This window comes from Leptopilina heterotoma, unplaced genomic scaffold (genome assembly GCF_015476425.1).
Source record: "Leptopilina heterotoma isolate Lh14 unplaced genomic scaffold, ASM1547642v1 Lhet_120, whole genome shotgun sequence".
Lineage (NCBI taxonomy): Eukaryota > Metazoa > Arthropoda > Insecta > Hymenoptera > Figitidae > Leptopilina > Leptopilina heterotoma.
In genome coordinates, this window is record NW_025110838.1 from 1,181,562 (window position 1) to 1,203,729 (window position 22,168).

The 22,168-nt window shown below is 24.6% G+C and overlaps 1 long non-coding RNA gene across 1 annotated transcript in view; it reads right to left on the reverse strand.

The window, feature by feature from the left end:
- LOC122510477 overlaps positions 1 to 21,261 on the reverse strand; it is a 73,046-nt gene extending 51,785 nt beyond the window's left edge. Inside the window, exon 1 of the long non-coding RNA XR_006302446.1 lies at positions 20,306 to 21,261. This is a non-coding gene — a long non-coding RNA (uncharacterized LOC122510477). The remainder of the gene's footprint in view (positions 1 to 20,305) is intronic.
- Positions 21,262 to 22,168: the final 907 nt, after the last annotated feature.

Consider the following 22,168-nt stretch of genomic DNA (forward strand, 5'->3'; position numbering starts at 1 on the left):
TTCTATGAATTAATTTTTATAATATTATATTATTGTTTCAAATACTGAAATTATTTTTTCAGATAAAATTGATTTTATTATATAATTTATATTCTAATATATTTTACTATGCAACTGAAATTATTACTGGGAAAGAAAATTCAGGACTTTTTTCATTAACATCAGGAAAAAAATTATTTTTCCGTTATTTTACAAAAAAGTGAAAAATATTTCCCATTCTTCAGAATAATTTGAAAATTTAAAACATAAAATACAATTCAAATAAAATTATAAATATTAGTAAATAAATAAATATAAAAAAAATATTCGAATAAAATAGTATTGAAAAAATTGTAAAACAGTTTGCAGTTAAAAATATATTAAAAATTGTATAAAAATATACAAAATAATAATTTTTTGTAAATAAAATATTATTTCTATATTTCTAATAAGATTATCAAATATAATTGCTTTCATTATTCGCAAAAAATAGTAATTATATTCGATTAAAAAAAATTCTGAAAGGATAAAAAACCCATAAAATTGATTACAACAGGCTAAAAAAAATATCCAGAAAATGAGTATCAAAAAAAGAAAATTAAGTACCGCGAATAAATTGAGATAGAAAGTCTGTATAGCGCAATAATAATAGACGCCTTCTATATAGGCATCTCTCGACGATTGATTAATTATTGAAAATAGGAGAAAGGGGATGAGAGTATGTGGAGGAAACACATATCCCTTTGAATCATGAGAATACTTTGGCTCAATGCCCGATCGAGTTTACTGTATTTTAATTACCTGCACGTTTTACTCTCGAGGGCAAAGAGTATATATATGTAATTGGACCAATTCCTATATCGTGCGTTTATCGATAACATACTATATACATGTATATGCGTTTCATTTATTGTTCATTCGTTTCAAGTTCATTCAAAAGTAACGCAATTTACAATCATTTATATTCGCCACACACTATTCTCACTCACTATGTTCTCGAATTTAGATGAAAAAATTTCAATTTATTTATTTATTCGCTTAAAATTTATTCATGAGAATTATTTGTCCTGATTTATATACACAATTAGTAATGAGAATGAATTATACAATATTTAGTGTATGGGGAATATTAATTTCATTTTGAATCAATTTTTGTCCACGCAAGCACTGACAATAATGGGATAATTTAATATTAATCGGAATAATTAGTGGGAATGATTTTCAAAGACTGGAGGATAATAAATTACTTAATTTTGAATTTTAATTAAATTTCAATTTAAACTCAATTTAATTTCAAATTAATCTCAATTTAACTTTAGCTTAATTTTAATTTAATTTCAGTTCCATTTTAATTCAATTTCAATTCAATTTCAATTCAATTTTAATTTAATTGATTTTTAATTTCAATTTTTTAATTCAATTTACATTTAAAACTTAATCAAATTAATCAACTTCAATTTCATGTTCAATTATATTTTATTTACATTTATTTTCAGTTTCAACTTTTATTTCAATTTCAATTAAATTTTAGTTCAATATTTTAATTTAATTTCAATTTAATTAATTTTCAATATCAATTAAATTAATTAATTAATTTCAATTTCATGTTCAATTATAATTTACTTCCATTTATTTTGAGTTTCAACTTGAATTTCAATTTCAGTTTATTTTGAATTGAATTTCAATTCAATTCATTTTTAATTTAAATTCAATTCAATAAAATTCATTTTAATTGATTCTAAATTTAACTTTTTAAAAAATGTGAATTTAATTGAATTTAAATTTAGAAAATTTGAATGTAATTGAATTTAAATTCAATTTTAAAGCAATTGGAATTCAATTGAATTTTAGTTCAATTTCACTTCAATTTTAATTCAATTTCAATTCAATTTCAATTCAATTGATTTTCAATTTAATAGAATTCATTTTAAATGAATTTAAATTCAATTTTATAAAAATTTGAATTTAAAAAAATTGAATTTAATTGAATTTAAATTTAAAAAATATAAATGTAATTGAATTGAAATTCAATTTTAAAAAAATTGAAATCCAATTGAATTTCAGTTCAATTTTAATTCAATTTCAATTCAATTAATTTTCAATTTAATAGAATTCATTTTAAATGAATTTAAATTCAATTTTATAAAAATTTGAATTTAAAAAAATTGAATTTAATTGAATTTAAATTTAAAAAATATAAATGTAATTGAATTGAAATTCAATTTTAAAAAAATTGAAATCCAATTGAATTTCAGTTCAATTTCAATTCAATTGATTTTCAATTTAAATTAAATTTAATACAATTCTTTTTAATTAAATTTAGTTAAATTTGAATTCAGTTTTTAAAAAATTTGAAGTTAATTGAATTTAAATTCAATTTTTTAAAAATTTGAATTTAATTAAATTAAATTGAATTTGAATTTAATAAATTTAAATTGAATTGAATTTAAATTTAATAAATTTAAATTTAATAAATTTAAATTCAATTTCAATTTTTAATCATTTTCAATTTAATTGAATTTAAATTCAATTTTAATCCCATTTATTTTTAATTACATTTCAATATCAACCTTAATTTTATTGTTAATCAATTCCAATTTTAAGTTCAATTTCATTTTACTTTTTTACTTAAATTTATTTTCAGTTTAATTTCATATCCTGTTTAATTTTAATATTATTTCAATAACAATTTAAATTAATTTTATTTGCCGTTTAATTTCTTCTGTATTAAATTTTATTTTCAGTATTTCAGTTTTAATTTGAATTTTTCGGTAATCAAATTTCAAAGTTATTTTGAATTTCAATTTAATTTTTATTTTTATTTTAAATCTACATATTTTATAATTTAAATTATTTTTCAAAGAGGATTTTTTTTTTGCCTTGCAATTTTTTTTACTGTTTGCTCATTGCAAAGTTTCCAAATTTCTTTTCTAAAATAAAAAAACTTCTACAAAAAAAAAAAAAACAAAAAGCAATCACAGATTTTTGACGCTCGAAAAAAAACGACAGATGTGTCATGAAAGAAGGAGAGAGATAGAGAGAGAGTGAGTGAGTGAGTTCAATTGTGAGTATTCTACAGATACGCGGCTGATCATACACGAAAGTTTCCGGCGGAATTGCTAGGCGAGATGTCGAGCGATAAATTTATCCGCCGAAGGGTGGAACGGCACCGAAAGTACAAAAATAACTCCAAGGCTCTTCTCATTTCTTGTGCCGCATATGTATATAGAAACATGATGTATATTCGTTATGAGAATAACATGCAACTTTCTTTCTCTTTCTCCTTCTCTCAACAATGGCAAGTTCATTTAACCAAATGTCAAAAAAGAAAAATCCAAACACAATGGCAAGTTGATATTTTTTTGAATCTTTGAAATTGAAAAAAGAAAAAAATCGTCTCCAAAAAAAAAATTGGAGCAATTAGAATACAAAACCGAATTTAATAATAATTAATCCAAATATTATCCAAATTTTCAAAAATTTATAAATTTTGAGAATTTTCTTATTTTCCAATATTAAGAAAATTATAAAGATGACCATATCATTAAAAAATCGAATTTAATTACAAATTAATCCAAACTTATCCGAATTTTAAAAAATTTATAAATTTCGAAAATTTTTTATCTTACCCTATTGAGAAAATAGAAAAAATAACTATATCTTTAAAAAAAAGGAGAAAATAATGACGAAAAAAGTGAAGTACACTCTGACCATTAGTTCCACCTCATGTGATATAATGGCACTTGATGATGGTTAAAATAGGTGGAACTTCTGTTCACTTGGAAAAGAATAAAGTGCGCCTGTATTTTAATTCCACTTTTAAGAAGCGGCATCTTACAATTTATAGGGCTTGAAATGAGCTATTTAAAACCTAAGTTCCGACACTTGGGACCTATTAAAAAAATAAAACGAAGCACTCATCTTGAAAAATTACTATTTTAAAAACTAATGATACTGATGTTGTATAATTTTCTCTGTATACTCTCGACAATTTACTCACGTAGGAAGGGACAGAAAAATAATTCAAAATGTAACCCCAATTTAGTGGAAATTTAACAATTTTTTTACTGACTGACATTTTGCCAATGCCAATGACAAGAAACTAAAAATAAGGAATCCAAAAGTGTCAATTTTTTCAAAACTTTTTTTGTTATTTATCTAAAAATACTTTTTCCGAACAATTCTTCATATAAACAATAAGAATTATGTACATTAAACTATTCTAACAATAGTAATTTAAATTTGAGAATTTAACCTCCGATTTAGTGGACAAACCTCAACGATTCCAATAAATCGGGGTTTCAGTTCCAATTAGTATCAGTTAAAACTAACCAATTTTTCAATAAACAATTATTAAGTTAAAATATTTAAAAAAAACAGTAAGAATTATGTAATTTAAACTTTTTTGAAGGATAATAATTAAAGTTTAAGAGTTTAAACCCCGATTTAGTGGACAAACCTCCACAATTCTACTAAACCGGGGTTTCAGTTCCAAATATTATAAATTTAAACTAACTCATTTTTTAAAAAACAATTATTAAGTTGAGCCATAAACTAAAAAAAATCAGTAAGAATTATCTAACTTAAACTTCTTTGAAAGATAATAATTAAAACGAAATAATTAAACGATTTAGTGGACAAACCTCCATGATTACACTAAATCGGGGTTTCAGTTCCAATTATCATAATTTAAAACTAGCTAATTTTCAAAAAACAAGTATTAAGCTAAACAATTAAAAAATTGAAAAAAACAATAAGAATTAAAGAATATTTTAAACTTCTTTGAGGGATAGTAATAAAACTCTAATAGTTTCAACACCGATTTAGTGGACAAACCTCCAAGATTTCATTAAATTAATGAAAGTTCCAATTATTATTAATTAAAACTTTTGCATTTGAATCAGTAATTATTAAATTAAAGTTAAACGATCAAACAATTATTTGAAAAACAATAAGAATTATATAATTTAAACAATTCGAAGAATAATAATTTAACTTTGAGAATTTAAATCCCGCTTTAGAAGAAAAATCCTCTAAAATTCCACTAAATCGGGGTTTCAGTTCTAATTATCATGCATTAAAACTAAAGGCATATCAGTATTAATATTGTTATTATTTATTAATATGTTACTAATAATTAACCAATTAGTGAACCAAATACTAATAAACAAAAGGTTTAAATTATCAATTTAATCTTCGATTTAGAGGACAAATCTCAAGAATCCCACTAACTCGAGGTTTAAATTCCCATTATTGTCCATTAAAACTAAAAACTTATCGATATAAGGAATTATTAAGCTCAACAACTAAATAGTTTTTCAGAAAAAAATAGTGGACTATAGTTATTAATAGACAAATGGTTAAATTATTCATTTAACATCCGATTTAATGGACACACCTCCATGATTCCATTAAAATGGGATTTCAGTTCCAATTATTTTCCATTAAAACAAAAAGCTTATCAGTGAGAAATTATTTTAATAATTAATCCAATTTGTCAATAATTATGTAAATATTAGCATAATGTCAATTTTTAATAAATTAAAAAAATTAAAATCCAAAATTTATGTTATGTATTATTAATAACAAAAAAGTTGAATTTAAATTCTTTTAGAGGACTTTGAATTTATTAAAACTAACAATTAAAAATTTGAAACTAAAATGTATTTCAATTCTAATCGAAAAATTTATCCAGAAACAAAAGAAAAGTAAAAAAAGGAAAGAAACTCCTAATCAGTTAAATCAAACAAAAGAGATTAATTTTAAATGAAATAGCCTGCGGTGAAAAACGACCCCTTAATTTCCTTAAAAAAAGAACGACAAGAGGGTTCTAATATTGATTTGTAAAGGCACAAGGGTCAAAGGTCGAGGTTCGTTTTTTTTTTTGGCCGAGCCACTATTCAAGGGCAAGAATCTGACAGTCGGTGGCCCTTCCGGGTGTCCTTTATTTAATACACAGAGAGAAAGAGAGCGAGAGAGAGAAAGAGAGATTGTGGCTTAAGCCAGACGTGTCTTCCTGCGTGCTTCACTTTTTTATTTATTTTTTTTTTGTTCTCGCATCACTCCTTTTTTACGTCTAATGAGATTGGTCGATCTTAACGTATAAAAGTCTACGTGTAGTAGCTGCAGCAGGAAATAAAGACAGATACGCGCGAGAGCAGGGAGACGAGGAAAAGTGGAATTCATAAAGAAGCGCTGAAAGCCTTGCATGCTTCTTGAATTTTTCATTTGACGTTGGGTAAACCGCACCCCCAGAAATGATTTAAGATATTTATGTGGAACGGCGGATATATAGATATACATATGTATATATGTATATATATGCCAACTGACTAGTATGCAAGTAGAGAAAAAAGTGTTTTATTTACAATGTGAAAGAAAATATTTTATCCCCTTATTTTTTTATTTCACTTTGACTCGTTTGCATATATCACTTTTTTATATTCCAGAGACGATTCACTCAAATCAAGAATCAAGTTTTTTCCTGCGCAAATACTTTTTTTGTTCTCATTCTAATGAAAGAATTATATTCGATTTGATTATTCACCGTAGCTCAGTGGCTTCGGGCATGTAGCGCTAATGGTACGGCGCTTGTGTTCGAGTCCCGGTAGATTCGATTTTTTCAGAGTATACATATTCAATAATTTGTTATAAAAATTATAATAATAATCATAGTGGTAATAGAAGTAGTAACTATAGTCTAATTAATACCAATAGTCGAGCCAATAGTAACCATAAAAATTATAAAAATAGTAACAATAGTAACAGTACTAAAAATAGTAATTACTCTAATAATAAATAATGTAAATAATATAAAAGCTAATTGTAAAGAAAAATAAAGAAACATTTAAATGAGCAAATAAGAAAATTCGTTTAAAAGTTGTACCTGTTAATAAAAGTAATTGTTGCTAATTAATCGGTTATACATGAGGAGGCAATTTATTATAATCGTCGTGATGAGGCAAAGAAATTTCAATTTATAATATTGAGGTCAATAATATTTCGCGGCACGTTAAAGGTCTTATGTATATGACTAATCCAAAACACAATTGAATAAATCTCATTATTGTCTCGAATTATTTGATACGAAATGACTTGACAATTTATTAAAAGCGTGACCCAAAAAAAAAAGTTTTGCTGTTCGATAACAGCTTCAAAAGTGATTAAAATTTAAATACGAATATAATATTCGCAATATCTTTTTCACAAAGGAACAATTATACAATAATAAATAATAATAAATAATAATAAATAATAATAAACAATTAAACATACAATTGTAAAATAAATAAATTGGTAGGTATTTATTTACACATAGAATTATAAAACAGTCAAACTAATATTAAAAATGGTATAAATAAATAAATTTAAAAAAAAAAAATAAAAATAATGAAAATAATGAAAAATAGAAAAGTAAAATAAAAAGCAATAATAAATAAATCATATCTAAAATAAAATAAAAAAAATAATAAATATATTAATTAAGTAATAACTAAAGATATAGTAAATAAAAAATTTATTAACAATTATAGTAAAAATAAAAAAAATCTTTATTTGTTTTAATTGAATATCTGGAAAAGGGGGGGAGAATTTAATTGCAAATTAGAAAATTCTCACCAAAAAGGGATTGACAAAGTGCGACAAAGTGTAATCCGATATAAAGTCGAGGATTAGAAATTGGATTAAAATAGCTAATGGCTTTTAAGTCGAACGAAACGTCTCGTTGACTAATTAATCTCATTATTAAGTAGAGAGATGCGTCTTTAATAAGCGATATACTCGGACCTCGATGGGGTAAGAGCCATCCCAAATTTATTAATATTGGGATTAATAAAAAATTTGCCAACTCAGCCGCATCGTCCCCTTAATTTAAAACTATTATTCAAACTTTAAACTTGACAAATAATCGAATAAATAAGAAAATATTTATAATTATTAAATAACAAATAATCAAGTAAATTAATAAACAAGAAAATAATTTATTTATTTATTGTATAATGAGAAAATAATTATAAAAAAATCGTATAATTCTTCTTTTTAAAGAAGAAATTTTAAATGAAGGGGAAAAAGGATAAAAATATTTAAGTGGATTATTAGAAAATTTCTTTTTTTTGGCGAAAAAGAAATATGAAACCTTGGCAGATTTTTAACAATCACGGTATCGAGAGTCCTTGAACGATTCAAAACTCTGAGTGCTATTAAATTCGTGGAAGTGATTCCTGTAATTTAGAGACTCTGAACCAAAAGGCGTTGACGGAATTACGGGCTTTGTGAGAGTAGGAGAGAGATCGCAATATATAATGACTGCGAACACTTACAGTATCCACCACATTTTCTAAGTTTTTTTTTCTCACTTTTTTATATTTTTTTTTGCCAATTTTTTTTCACCCAAGAAACTTGACACGACAAACGAGATTCAACTTATACGAAATTTCTTCAAATTTAAAAAAAAATTCCTTCTGGTTTACAAATATTTAGTTCACATTTCTCTCAGAGAGATATAATTTATTTATAATTTTTCGATAAAATATATTTTCTTAAAATTTCTATTGTTTTGAAAGAAAGACAAATTAAAGAAAAGTAAAAAAAAAATTGTAAATGTAGGTAAAAATAAAATTGTAGATAAGAAATTTTTTGTTCATTATTTGCTGTGTTCGATTACCCCTATATTGAGGGTATCATTTTTCTTCCTTAAAAATACGGAAAGAAATGTGAATAGATAAGTAATAAAAAATGAACGCCGTTAGATTTTCTTTTCTTCTTCATTTTTTTTTTTTTTTTTGAAATCACAGTGTGTAAATGATATTTTCCCATTTCCTGACTACCGGAACGGAAAATATTGAAGTCGACCGCATAAATATGAGAGCAAGTCACTCGGTATCAATGACCGGGACACCTATATACATATGCAGACATATATTTATGATGTGTGACCTCCAGCGATTTTGAAGAAAGATGGTAAAAATTACCCATTTTTTTCAACTCTCTTTTCCCTAGACCTTTGATCCCAGAGGGCAAAACCCTTGGGGCTTTTGCCTTTATGCAACTATACGAATCGTTTTCTCTCTCTCTCACTCTCCATATACATATACGTATATGTATATAGACGAATGGGGTTTACGGATAACAGGCAGAAACCACGCGTGCGAGAAATCATCAATTTTCAACCGGACGAACGAACCCTTTAGTAGAAAATAGATATCTGCAGCTTCCAAGCACCATAATGGTAAATATAAAGCAATTCTCAAACATTATCCACTTATACAAGATCTCCAATTGAGAATATACTTATAAGCTTAAAATAATAGTTTCTGGTGAAAAATATTCTTCAGTAAATATTATTTCATACAATATATCAATTTATCTAGTGAAAAAATTAATTCTAAGAGTTTACAAAAATTGAAGACTAAAAAATATCGCAAGTTAAAGTAAAATTCGTTTGTATTAATTTTTAAACTCTTTGGATTCAATGTCTGATTATAAATAATTATAGAAATAGGAATATTGACGAATACTTTGAGAATAAAAATGGAGATACTACTTTCCACCTGCGAACGCCAAGGTCACCGCTAGATGGCAGGAGAAATTCTTGGAATTTCTCCTAGATGATGCCATCTAGTGGCGACCTTGACGTTCTCAAGTGGAGAAATTAAACCATCATTTTATCCCTCAAAAACATTTTTATAATTAAGAAAATGTAAAAAATGTATAATTGTGACAGGGCTCGAACTAGGTCCGTAAATTTGCTTCATGTCCGTAAAAGTCAGTTTTCTTTGAAAAATGGTCCGTAAAGTCCGTAATTTGATTGAAAAAGGATGAAAAGTTCATAAAGTGTTCGATATAATTTGAAGAATTTTAAAGTAATTACAAATGATTGCAGATATTCAATTATTTTCAAAAGTAATAAAATTCTTCGCAGAAATTTAATTGTGTTCAAAAATTTTTTTAAATTCTCGTCAAAATTCCAATTATTTTTAGAAATAATAAAATTTTTCTCTGAAATTCAATTACTTTCCAAAATTTCTAATCAAATTCTTAGCAAAAATTTCTTCGCAATAATTCAATTATTTTCATAAATAATAAAATTTTTTACAGTAATTCAATTATTTGCAAATTTTCTATAAATTTCTTCGCAATAATTCAATTATTTTCATAAATAATAAAATTTTTTACAGTAATTCAATTATTTGCAAATTTTCTATAAATTTCTACGCAATAATTCAATTATTTTCTTAAATAATAAAATTTTTTTTACAGGAATTCAATTATTTTCGTAAATAATAAAATTCTTCTAGAAATTCAATTATTTTTACTAATAATAAAATTAATCGCAGAATTTCAATTATTTTTAATGCAATTTTAATCGATTTCCTCAAAAAATGTATAATTATTCTTAAAAATTTTATTAAAATTCGTCTAAAAAGAATTTAATTATATTTAAAAATTTGTTGAAAACATTTTTTATAAATTCTAGTAGAATTTACTAATAAAAATTGTTTTAAAATTAATTTTGGTTAAAAATTTGGATTATAATTAAATATTAAAAGCATTATAATGTGGATTTTTAGAAATAATTGAATTTTAAAAAGGTTTCAAATTAAAATCATTAAAATTCTTAATTTTTCATATTTTTAACAAATAATTCTGTAGAATTAATTCTTTTGAAAAAGGTTAATTGAATTTTTTTTTGAAATTATTTTGAGTTTTTATTTTCTAATATAATTGTAGAATTTCCGAATAATTAAAATTTTGTAAAATTGAATTTTAAACAAATTAATGAATTTGAAAATTTTCGAAGAACTTTTCTAAAAATTATTAAAAATAATGGATTTTATAGAAGAATTTTAGTTAAAAACACTAGAAAAAAATTGAATTTTGGAGAAGTTACAAATTATCGCAGAAATTCAATTATTTTCAAGTGTAATAAAATTGTTCTTAAGAATTCAATTATTTTTACTAATAATAAAATTCATAGGAGAATTTTAATTATTTATTTATTTTTCATACAATTTTTAATTGAATTCCTTGAAAAAAGTAATTTTTTAAAATTTTCCATGGAAGTTTTAATAAAATTCGACCAAAGAATTCCATAATTTAAAAATTTGTTGATAACATTCTTTATGAGAATTCAATTTTGAGAAACTATTAATTATTCAATAAATTATTTACTTTCGTATTTAAATAATGTAATTCTCGTAAAATTTTCTAATAAAAATTCATTTAAAAATTAATTTTCTATGCATTGAATTGAAGAATGAAGGAATAATTGAAATTTCGTGAAATTGAATATTGTAAACAAATGGATTTGAAAATTTCCAAAGAAATTTTGGAAAATTATTAAAAATAATTGATCTAAAGTAGAATTTTAGTTAAAAATTTTTAAAGATAATAATAGAATTGAAATCATGAAAATAATCACAATCATTTATTACAAAAAAATCAATTTACAAAAATTCGTACTTAATGAATTATTGTACGAACTAAGAATCATATTTTTTTTATCAAAATTTAGAAAATTAATTAACAGCAAATAAATACAAAAACGAATTATTAAATAATAAAAAAAGAACAAAATTATTTAACACCGAGTAAATACAAGAAAGAATTAAAAATTGAAGAAAAAAACATATTCAAGAAAGAAAATCCTTTTTTATCATAAGCCGAATCGGAAATTCAAAAAAAGAAAAATACTGCAAACGCATATATGAAACGAGAATGAAAAATAATTTGCAATCTAATTTCAAGTGCAAAATGTTCGCCTAGAACACAGCTTGAAGCTCATGTAGTTTGTCAGTGACTAGATCACTTCTGAAGGAGTGAGAAGGGAAAAAAAATGAAGAGAACGAAGGTGTAGCTGAAGAAATATGACTCCTACGGGTGACATGGCTATTTCTATTCATGAACAAGTCTATGACTTATGCTCCACAGCATAACCATGATCGAGAGACGAAAAATGAAAAAAAGAGAAGAGAAAAAAATGATCGGGAGACGAAAGAAATGATTGAGAAATGGGAAAAGAGAAAAAAGGAAGAAAAAAAGAAAAATAAAAAAGAAGAAGAAGAAGAAGAAGAAGAAGAAGAAGAAGAAGAAGAAGGAGCTAAAAGAAAAATTTTCACACGACAGCTTCGTCAAAAATGCGCGAAATCTTTCTCATTGGCACAAAAGTTTAATGCCCGTTTTAAATAGTGAAGAACTACTCTTTTTTTTTCTTTATACTCGGAAACTACTTTCTTCTTATTCTTCTTCTTTGAAAAACAAAGGACGCGCAAGAGACTCTGAATAAAACACGAGACTATCGCCTTTCTACAAGCTTTTCCATTCTCAACACAATACACTTCCTTTTGATCTTAAAGTTAAGGGTACTTTTTAAAAACTTGGACTTTTAAAATCTCGAATATTCATTCCCGAGGCATAAATACTTGCGCAAAGTTTATGAAAGATAAAATTTGGTGATTTAATTGATGTGCCATTTTTTGGCTCCGGAAAAAAATATTTTTTTAAGTTTTAATGAAGCCAAAGTAATCTTTAGTAACCCAACTTTTATTTTAAAATCCACGGATCAAAGTTTAATAAATAATTATATTAATGCTCTTAAACGCTCGTCTGCTCTAATTTTGAATTTATTAAAAATAAACTACTTTGATAGTAAATGTATCAGTTACTGATTTAGATTTTGAAATTTAATATTTTTTAGAATCTTAATTTTATTTTAGAATAGTTTTCCCTATTAGAATCCTACTTTAGAAAAAGAACAAACGATATTTTTATCCTCTTTATCTGCAAAAAAAAAAAAACCCCTAAATCCAAATTTAATTACAATTTCTGCTAAAAATCGTCTTTTTACACCTGTGTGCAATGTGTATAGTTAGAATATCAACGAGATTTATAAAATAAAGACCATACGCTAGTTATTTTGATATATGTGCGATATACACATTTTCCTTTGATATTGACTGGTTACGGGCTGTGATTAAAGTTTTAAGTTCAAAAGCCAAACAGTCATTTGCGAACGAAATCATTAAATTCAAAAATATACCTGGTGAAATAATATTGTGCACGTGCGTGGTAAAATAATTTTATTTCTCCCGTCCACTCGTTTTACCCGTGACGTAAAATCGACTGAAATATTTATCTATATATATATACGCGTATATTTCTCGTTCGAATCGAATTTCGTCTCGTGGATTTTTGCCTTCAAGCATTTTTTTTTTCAATTCGTATCACTTTTTCTTATACGGCTTTTCGCTGCCACATACACATACACGTATGAATAATTTCGCGTGAACTGACTTCAATGAAAAATCTCCTTTAAACCCCAAAAAATATTTCATTCCGTCTCAAGTTTTAAATCATCCTTTTTTTAAATTCTCCTTCAAGTTTTTTTTTGTGGACTATAATCATTATAATGAGAATTATAATCATTATAATGAGAATTATAATAATTATAATACCAAATAATAATAAAAAAAATAATAATATTAACCCTAGACAGTACAAGGCTCATACGAACAACTGGGGTACCAAAGTACCCCAAAAATGTCTGGTTGATAGTATGTTCATATTTAACGCAAAAAAACTTTATTATAAGTCATTTCATTTGTTTTTCCATAAGAAAAAAGATAGCATTTTTTGTTCTCTTCAAGGAATGAAAAATATGCTCAAAAATTTACAAAAACAAAAAACAAAATTTGCGAAAAATACCATAATTTGTATTTTCTGTGTGGTACTTTTTTACCCCAGTTGTACTGTTTAGGGTTAATTAAAAACTACAACTTGTTAATTATTCTACTATATTTTTATTTTACCAAATTTACTATTATTACCATTGCTACTTTTTTTACAGAAAAAAAATGTTTACAAAGAATTGCTATTCAAAGTAACTTGAGGGGACCATGAAAAAAAATTGTTTAACTTTTAGAAAAAAATGTGAAATGGACGTTGGAATTTTTTTTTCTTTTTTTTTGTACAAAAACCAAAAGTGCATGAAAACGTTGAGATGAGGAGGGGGGCTTTTGAAACGAATCTGCAAAAAAAAAAGGAGAGCTGCCACTTGACGAAGTTAAGGGTTCTCCTGTATGGAGTCTAAAACGATTGCGAGAGTAGAGACTATGCGGTTGTATATATATCTCACACATACATATATATATATATATGTATACTCTGTTATATATACGAAGAATCGAGGGTTTTGCTATATAGAATTGTGAGGGAAATATAACGTCGACCCTTTCCATCGTGTCTCGCTAAATTTATGGGAAACAGACCTCTGTCTCGTAAAAAGAAAATTCGCCATACGAATTGTTCGCCAATTGTTCCAACAAGTTTTTTTTCTTCACTGCACGCATATAAACAAATCCATTTCAATATTTTTTCCTTCCAAGCGATGAAAAAATTAATTAATAAATTAATAAAGTAGTAAATTAATAAATTAATAAAGTAATAAATTAATAAATTAATAAATTAATGAAGTAATAAATTTATAAATTAATAAAGTAATAAATTAATGAATTAATAAAGTAATAAACTAATAAATTAAGACATTGAAATTTAATTAATAAACAAATTAATTCTAATTAAAAAATGTAAGTTATCTGATTATTTATTTAATTAAATTATTTCATTACTCATTTAATTGCGGGGGTCCAACCCTGACTATGTTTCCCTAATTATTAGTAATTTATTTAAAAATGTCATTAATTCATTGTCTGGATTTTATTATAGTCAATATTTTCAGGTTTTGCAATTGCACTCAATAATTAATTTTTGAAAAGTTGTTTCAAAACAGAAAAAAAGTAGTAAAAAATAGTAATAGAAAAATTAAATTTGCCGAAAGAGAAAACTCGTTTTAGTCGACTCAGAAAAATTTAATTTAATTCCCCGACTTTTTTTTCTTCATTTCCACAAAAAATATTAATTTTCTTTATTCTGTTAATAACTTCAATTCTATATTTTTCTAAAATTAAATTATTTTTCAAATTTTTAAATTAGAATTCCTTCAGAAATATGATTATATTTAAAAATATTTTTGGATAATAAAATAAAATTTCTTAAATTATATAAAATTAAGTTATTTCAATTAAATTTGAGAAAATTTCCAATTAATTGAAAATTTAATTTTAAATTTTAAAATTGTTTAATGGAATTATTTAACTATCTTCAAAAACATTTTAATTACAATTCTCCAAAAGACTAAATTTTTTTCATAATCTCTAAATTATATCATTAAAAATGGAATGATCTTTGTTAAATAAATATTTAATTACCTTTTTTGTCAAGGAATTAAAAATTTTTAATAATTTTCAATTTAAAACCTTTTTGAAATTTAACTGTTTTTTAAAAGTACATAACTGTAATGCTTCCAAAATTCAATTATTTTTTCGAATTTTTAATTAAATTGTTCCAAAATTTAATAATTTCTTTTAGGAAAATAATAAATTAATCATTATTTCAAATAAATATTTAAATATTATTATAATTTTACAGAAATTAAGATTTTTAAAGATTTTAATTTAAAAATCTTTTGAAATTTAATTATTTCTAAAAATTAATGCCATACGTTTCTAATATTCAATTATTACTTAAAATTTTACGAAAATTTAATTATATAAATATACAAAAATAAAAAATTCATTAAATAATTAATTATCTATTAAAATTGTATTTCTGCTCTATAAAGAATTTTATAAAAATTTTTTGTAAATAGTTGAATTCTTTCGAAACATTATGAAAATTTTTGAGACTTGCATTTTTTGACAAATTTAATTTAAATTGTATTAAAAATAATTAAAATTCTACAAAGAATGTTATAATTTATGAAAATAATTAAAATCTTGCAACAAGTTATATTAAAATTTTTTTAAATAATTGAATTTTTGGGAAAAATTTCATTATTTGTAAAAGAAATTGAATTTTTGCAAAGAATTTTATTAAATTTTTTTAATAATTAAAGTTTTTTCATGAATTTTTTATTAAAAATTTTGAAAATACTTCAATTCTTTCAAGGAATTAAATTGAAATTGTATTTTAAAAATAAATGAATTCTTATAAATAAATTTCATCAAAATTATTAAAAAATATTTCTCTCGAAGAATTTTTAAAAATTTGTTGTTTACAAATAAATAATTTCTTTTCAAAAAACTTTAGGAATATCGTATTTCAAATAATTGAATTTCTCTGAGAATTTTATTAGGTTTATAAAAATAAATGTAATTTTTGCGAAGAATGTTATTAAAATTTTCTTTTCAATTATTGAATTCTTTTGTACAATTTTATAAAATAATAGTTACTGAAAATAATTGAATTTCAGCAAAGAATTTCATTATGCGAAAATCATTGAATTTTCGCGAAAAATTTCATTAAAATTTTTAAAAATAATTGAATTGTTCAAAAGAATATTTTATTAACATATTTTAGAATAATTTGTTTATTTTCATTATTAGTATTAGCGGATTAAAATTATTGCAAATTCTCATAATAAAAGAAAAAAGTAATTTAGAATAATTTGTTTATTTTCATTATTAGTATTAGCGGATTAAAATTATTACAAATTCTTATAATAAAAGAAAAAAGTAACTTTTAGTGTCACAAACCTGAAAACAAGTATCCAAATAGTAGCGAATCGTTAAACAAAAGTAGTAAATAGGAAGTTTTAGTAGATGAGCGCGAACCCTGTATTTTATTCTAATTACAACTGTTTTTATTAAAAATTAATGAAAGTTTATATCAATTACATAAAAATATTAATTCTTTTTTTTGTATTTTCATTAAAATATTTTTTTCTGTTTTTCCACACCATTTGGTTTAGAATTAATAATAAGGAATCCGAGAGAATAAAAATTTTAGAGAATTTAGAAAGACCTTTTCTACAATTATGAAAATAATAAGAAAAAAATTTCCTATTTTCAATGATGAGAGACTGTCCAGCGCACCTAATAATAATTAATAACAGTATAGAACTTGATTTGTGAGAAAAAAGAGCTCTCTAAGTGACTGCAGTGAAAAATTTGCATATTCGCGACTTTAAAATTATAGAAAATGAATAGCAAAAGTTTGAATGAAATTTATATAGATTATAATTAATGATGAAAATCGAGAACACTGTTAATAATTCCACATATATATAGGCATTTGACACACGCGGTTAGTAATTAAGAGCGATCGGCGTGTGCTATAGTGTAAAAGGAATTCGCTTATAACAATAATGTGAATTAGCGTTAAACTTATTATATACGCAAAAAGGGGAGATATGCATGCATATTGATTATAGTGACGAGATACAAGAGACTTATTATATTCCACCGAGTGAAAAAAAGAGAGGGAGAGAGAGAGAGAGTGAGATAGAGGTTTTAGGACCCCTGTATGACTTTTTTCTGTTGCAAATATTCTGCACAATCATTTCCTTGTTCTCTTATCAAATTCGATAAAACTTCTCTGCCATAAAGAATATTGCAAAATTGAAATGACTCTTTTATTCTTCTTTTTGATAAATTTTTTTTTCTTGTCGCGAAAATAAATTATTTTATGATTCTTTATTTATTTCCTCTCTAGAATTTAAATCTGTTAAAATTTTAACTGACTTTTTGCTTTTTAATTTGTTAAAATTTTAATTGACTTTGCTTTTGAATCTGTTAAAATTTCAACTGACATTTGGCTTTTGAATCTGTTAATAAAATTTTAATTGCGACTTTTTACTTTTTGAATGAGTTAAAATTTACTTATGAGTAGATATTTTTGTACTGATTTATAAGTAGAAAACTGTTTATTGAAAAAAATTATAACAGATTCAAAAGCGAAAATTCAGAATTAAGTATGCATTTAAATTTTTTAACAGATTCAGATGTCGAGAGGAAATGTATGTAAACGATGTAAAACTTTCTATTTATAAAAAATTGTGTTTATCGATAAAACGTACATTGTGTTACAGACTCTTTATATGTTTAGTGCAGTATATTGAAAGAGGTATCTCATTGAAAGGAAGCACAAGTGTCAGAAAAAAGTTTCAGTGATAAATATCTGAAATTGAGTTGGTGGTATATATATATGTACCTTTTTTTCTTTGAGTTTATCGAAGAAAGAAGGGTTCTCCCACTTTTCTTTCTCACTTCAGACGTCCAAGTGCACTCACTGCACTTGACTTGAAGCTTAACATATTGTTCTTTTTATTTTAGCATTTTTTTTTTCTATTTTTCAAATCCCCTTTATCCGAAGCCTGATGGAAACTCGTGTGTGTCTGCTACATCAGGATTGTGTAAATATTTTGAAAGCGGTAAAACAATAAGAGCTTAGGAGGAAAATTCACTTCCCTTTTGTTTAGTTTTCCCATAGTCGCCCACTGAAATATATAATGCAAAAAACTTATTTTTTGTTTTTGTTTATAATTATAATCATTATGGGAATTTTCAAAATAAAACATTATAAATTATAAGTAATATACTAGTACTAACTTAATACTGTCAAACTCAAAGATATTTAAAAGAATCAAAAATCTAAAAATTGACAAAAAAAAATGAGAAATATTATCAACGTCGTAAATTTATACAGAGAAAATTATGCTTCATGAAAAGCTCATAAAGAGATACAAAATAATATCCACGGGAAAAAATTTATATGCCTTCTGAAAACAAGTTGATATCCTGAAGCAACGAAAATAAGATCTTGACACCTCTATAAGAGTAAATAGAGAAAAAACATCAAGTTCTAGTGTAATTTGATCAACTTTGAAGACATGCTTTTCAAGATTGTCTTCAAAGACAAAAAAATTATTTTTTTCTAAAAAGAAAAATATAAATAGATTTGTGACAAGAGGTGTAAATATTTATACCGTTACAAGTAATAAATGTATTATAATTAATTTATATATGATAATGCATTAGAGAATAAAATAGGACAGTACATAATGCACACTGTATGGTACATATAATGTACAACAATAATGTTCGAAATCTAATAATTCTTTAATCGTGTATACATTTTATCTCATCCGCAGGCGCACTTATCAAGATCGTATATCCTCACAACAGGAAAGTCAGTGTTAGAACTTCAATTGCCCGCTTATATGGTAATTGTGTTATGCAGAACAATGGAATAGTCAGTAAATTGCAATTTCAATCGATAAATTTGCATCTCAGAGTGTAAAAGTCTCCTATCTTATATTTTATATTAATTAAAGAAATGTTTCGTATTTTTAGTTAATTTTTTGGGGAAAGCAGTTTAATTATATGGTTCTTATGGAATAATTATGGGTTATTCTTGAAAATGATTCAGAATTTTGCAGTTAATAATTCACTGTTAACTTAATAGTATCTCAAAGTATCAATTTACAACGAATTGATGCCAAAAATGTGGATCAAATAAAAAAATTGATCCACATTTTTGGCATCAATCTGATCCACTTTAGTACCAAATTGATACTTTCCAGAAAACAATAAACGAAAAGAATAATAATTTTTAATATTGAACAATATATTTCAAACATCTGAGCCATTTTTTTTAATAATAGTTTTTAATAGCTAAAGAAAAGTATAGAATAACTCTTACTAAATATTTACAAAGTAGAATTAAAACTTTCTGTAACTTCTGCGCATTTCTTACAACTCTTTACTATTTTCGGAGTAAATTTTACTAAACTAAAAATAAATTTTAATAATTTTTCACTAAAATTTACTTCGATTGTAGCAAAAAGTTAATTAATTTCAATGTTTACAGATTGAAAATAATATTAAATAACAATTAAAAACATTCAAATAAATGAAATATTTTTTTAAATATATTTTTAAAACAGCTCTAAGTGTACAATAAAAATTAAAAACCTAAATGAAATATCTTAAAACTTTATAACTTATTTTTTTAATACTCATTTTTTCAAAAACCAAAAATTTTGACAATTAAAATTTAGAATTTGAAAAAGAAATAATTAAATTTTGTTTATTTGAACGTACGAAAGTTTAAGACCATCAAAAATTAATATTGAATTATAAATATAATATTAAATGGTAAAAATGATATTGAATAATGACAACAATCTTGAATAATTGAAATAATATTGATTAAAATAATATTGAATAATTAACATAATTGAATAATGAAAATAATCTTCAGTATCAAAAATAGTATTGAATAAATAATTAACATTAAAAAGTATATTTTAAAGCCGTAAAATTTTAAAATCCAAAAAATACTGGTAGAAGACGAATAATAAAAAGATATAAAAATAATAATGAATATAAAATGAATAAAAAATAATAATAAAAATAATAATGAGTAAAAAAATAATAAATAAAAAATATAACAAACAGTAAAATTACCAAAACAATTGAACAAAACTCACCGATAATTCTTCAAAACAGTTGACAATGCGCTCTTGTTTTGATGGCAGTTTCAAACCTCAAAATCCAATGTCACTGTATATACATTTAACAGCACTAAATAAAAAACTTTTAATCACTCAAAAATTATTGTTCTCAAAATTTTATCAAAAAAAAAGACACAATAACTCACGAATTTCACCAATATTGAAAAAAAACGGAAACAAATAAAAATTCACGACACTCGCGAAATTTAGCAGCAAAACTTTCTACTTTCTTGAAAACAAAATGTTATAACATTCTCTCACCCTTAATGAAAACACCTATCGCACACCCAGTTTGGAATTCACGTGCCCCTTTTTGGAACAATGTCAACAATAGACTTAACAAACGACCAAGGTTCCTCGAGGTCTACAAAGTAATTGGATCTACACCTGGTTTGCGGTCACAACCTTTTTTTTTCTCTCTTCTTTTTTCTAAACTCAATTTCAACTACAAGGTCACTAGCAATGTCAATAATTTTTCTTCGATCAAACAATTTTTTTAAATTCACAATAATTATTTTATTTTACAATTAACGTTTGTCACAGTTTTTTTTCCTAAAACTTGTCACTTAATCACAAATGGTAAATATAAAGAGAAGGGGATGAAAATTTTGTTTGGAAGAAATAATTTTAATTAAGAGGGAATATAATGAGAATATTTTTTTTTTTAAAATTGAGAGAGAGAGAGAAGGGGAAAAATTTTGTAATTCCTTTTTTATGGTTTGTTTTTTATTTCCTTTTTTTTTGGTGTTTTTGAAGGACGGCGGGAATTTGTATATATAGTGGCCGAGCGGAATTATAAAGAAAGAGATGCGCCTCGTTAGGCAACCACGCTCGCTCTGCGAAACAAGTCTGGAGTGGTGCGAGCCACGCGCATCAACAGTGCGCAATCTCACATCTCATTCGCCTACTTGACCACCCACTCCTCTTCAAATAGCGGTTCATCGCAGGGGTTCTCAGACCTTTTTCTAACCCTTCAATACACAATTTAACCCCGCGTTGAATTAGTCTCGCATCCTAAAATAACCGGAAGAGAAGGGCCCTTTTTACACTCGAGATTTTTCTTTTATAAAATAATATATGGAGCACCAATAATCTCATTTATGGTTTAAAAATAAACTACCAGAGAGAGAGAGAGAGAGAGAGAGAGAAAAGGATTTTTCACACATGTCTCTTTAGAAAAAACTCTAATGAAGACTTATCAAGATAAATTAATGACACCCGAAAAAAAGTGATTCTTTAAATAGACATTTTGATGAGGAAAAAAATTTTTTTTTTCTAAAGCTGAGAAAGCATCAATCTTGGTGTGAATTGGCTCTAATTTCTCAGTTTCTGGAAAATTTAGTACTGAACATGAGACACATGCGAGTGGTTCGCGAAGGGCACTTGACATAAAATTGAAAGGGGATAAAAATTATTGGGTATAAAAATTGATGTGTCGTATAAATTTCAGATGAGGTGGAATTTTGTTCGTGGATAATTTCTTTATTTAGGTTAAAACTCTCATAGGAGTAAAGTCTCACTTGACATCACTTGTTATCACTTGTAACAACTTGGCATCACTAGTAATCACTTGATATCGGTTGTAATCACTTTATACCACTTAATATCACTTGATATCACTTAACATCACTTTATATGGCTTAATATCACTTGTAACCACCAAAATTATTTTACTAAAGTAAATTCTTGTAAATAAACATCTAATAATCAATAGACACCTTAAAAATCAATTGTTTATTAACAATTAAATTTTTTAAAGCTACTAGTTTCGTAAAACAAAAAATTCGATTGTCTGCTAATTGGCGGATGGAGTTTCCTAAATAGTAATATTGCCAAAAT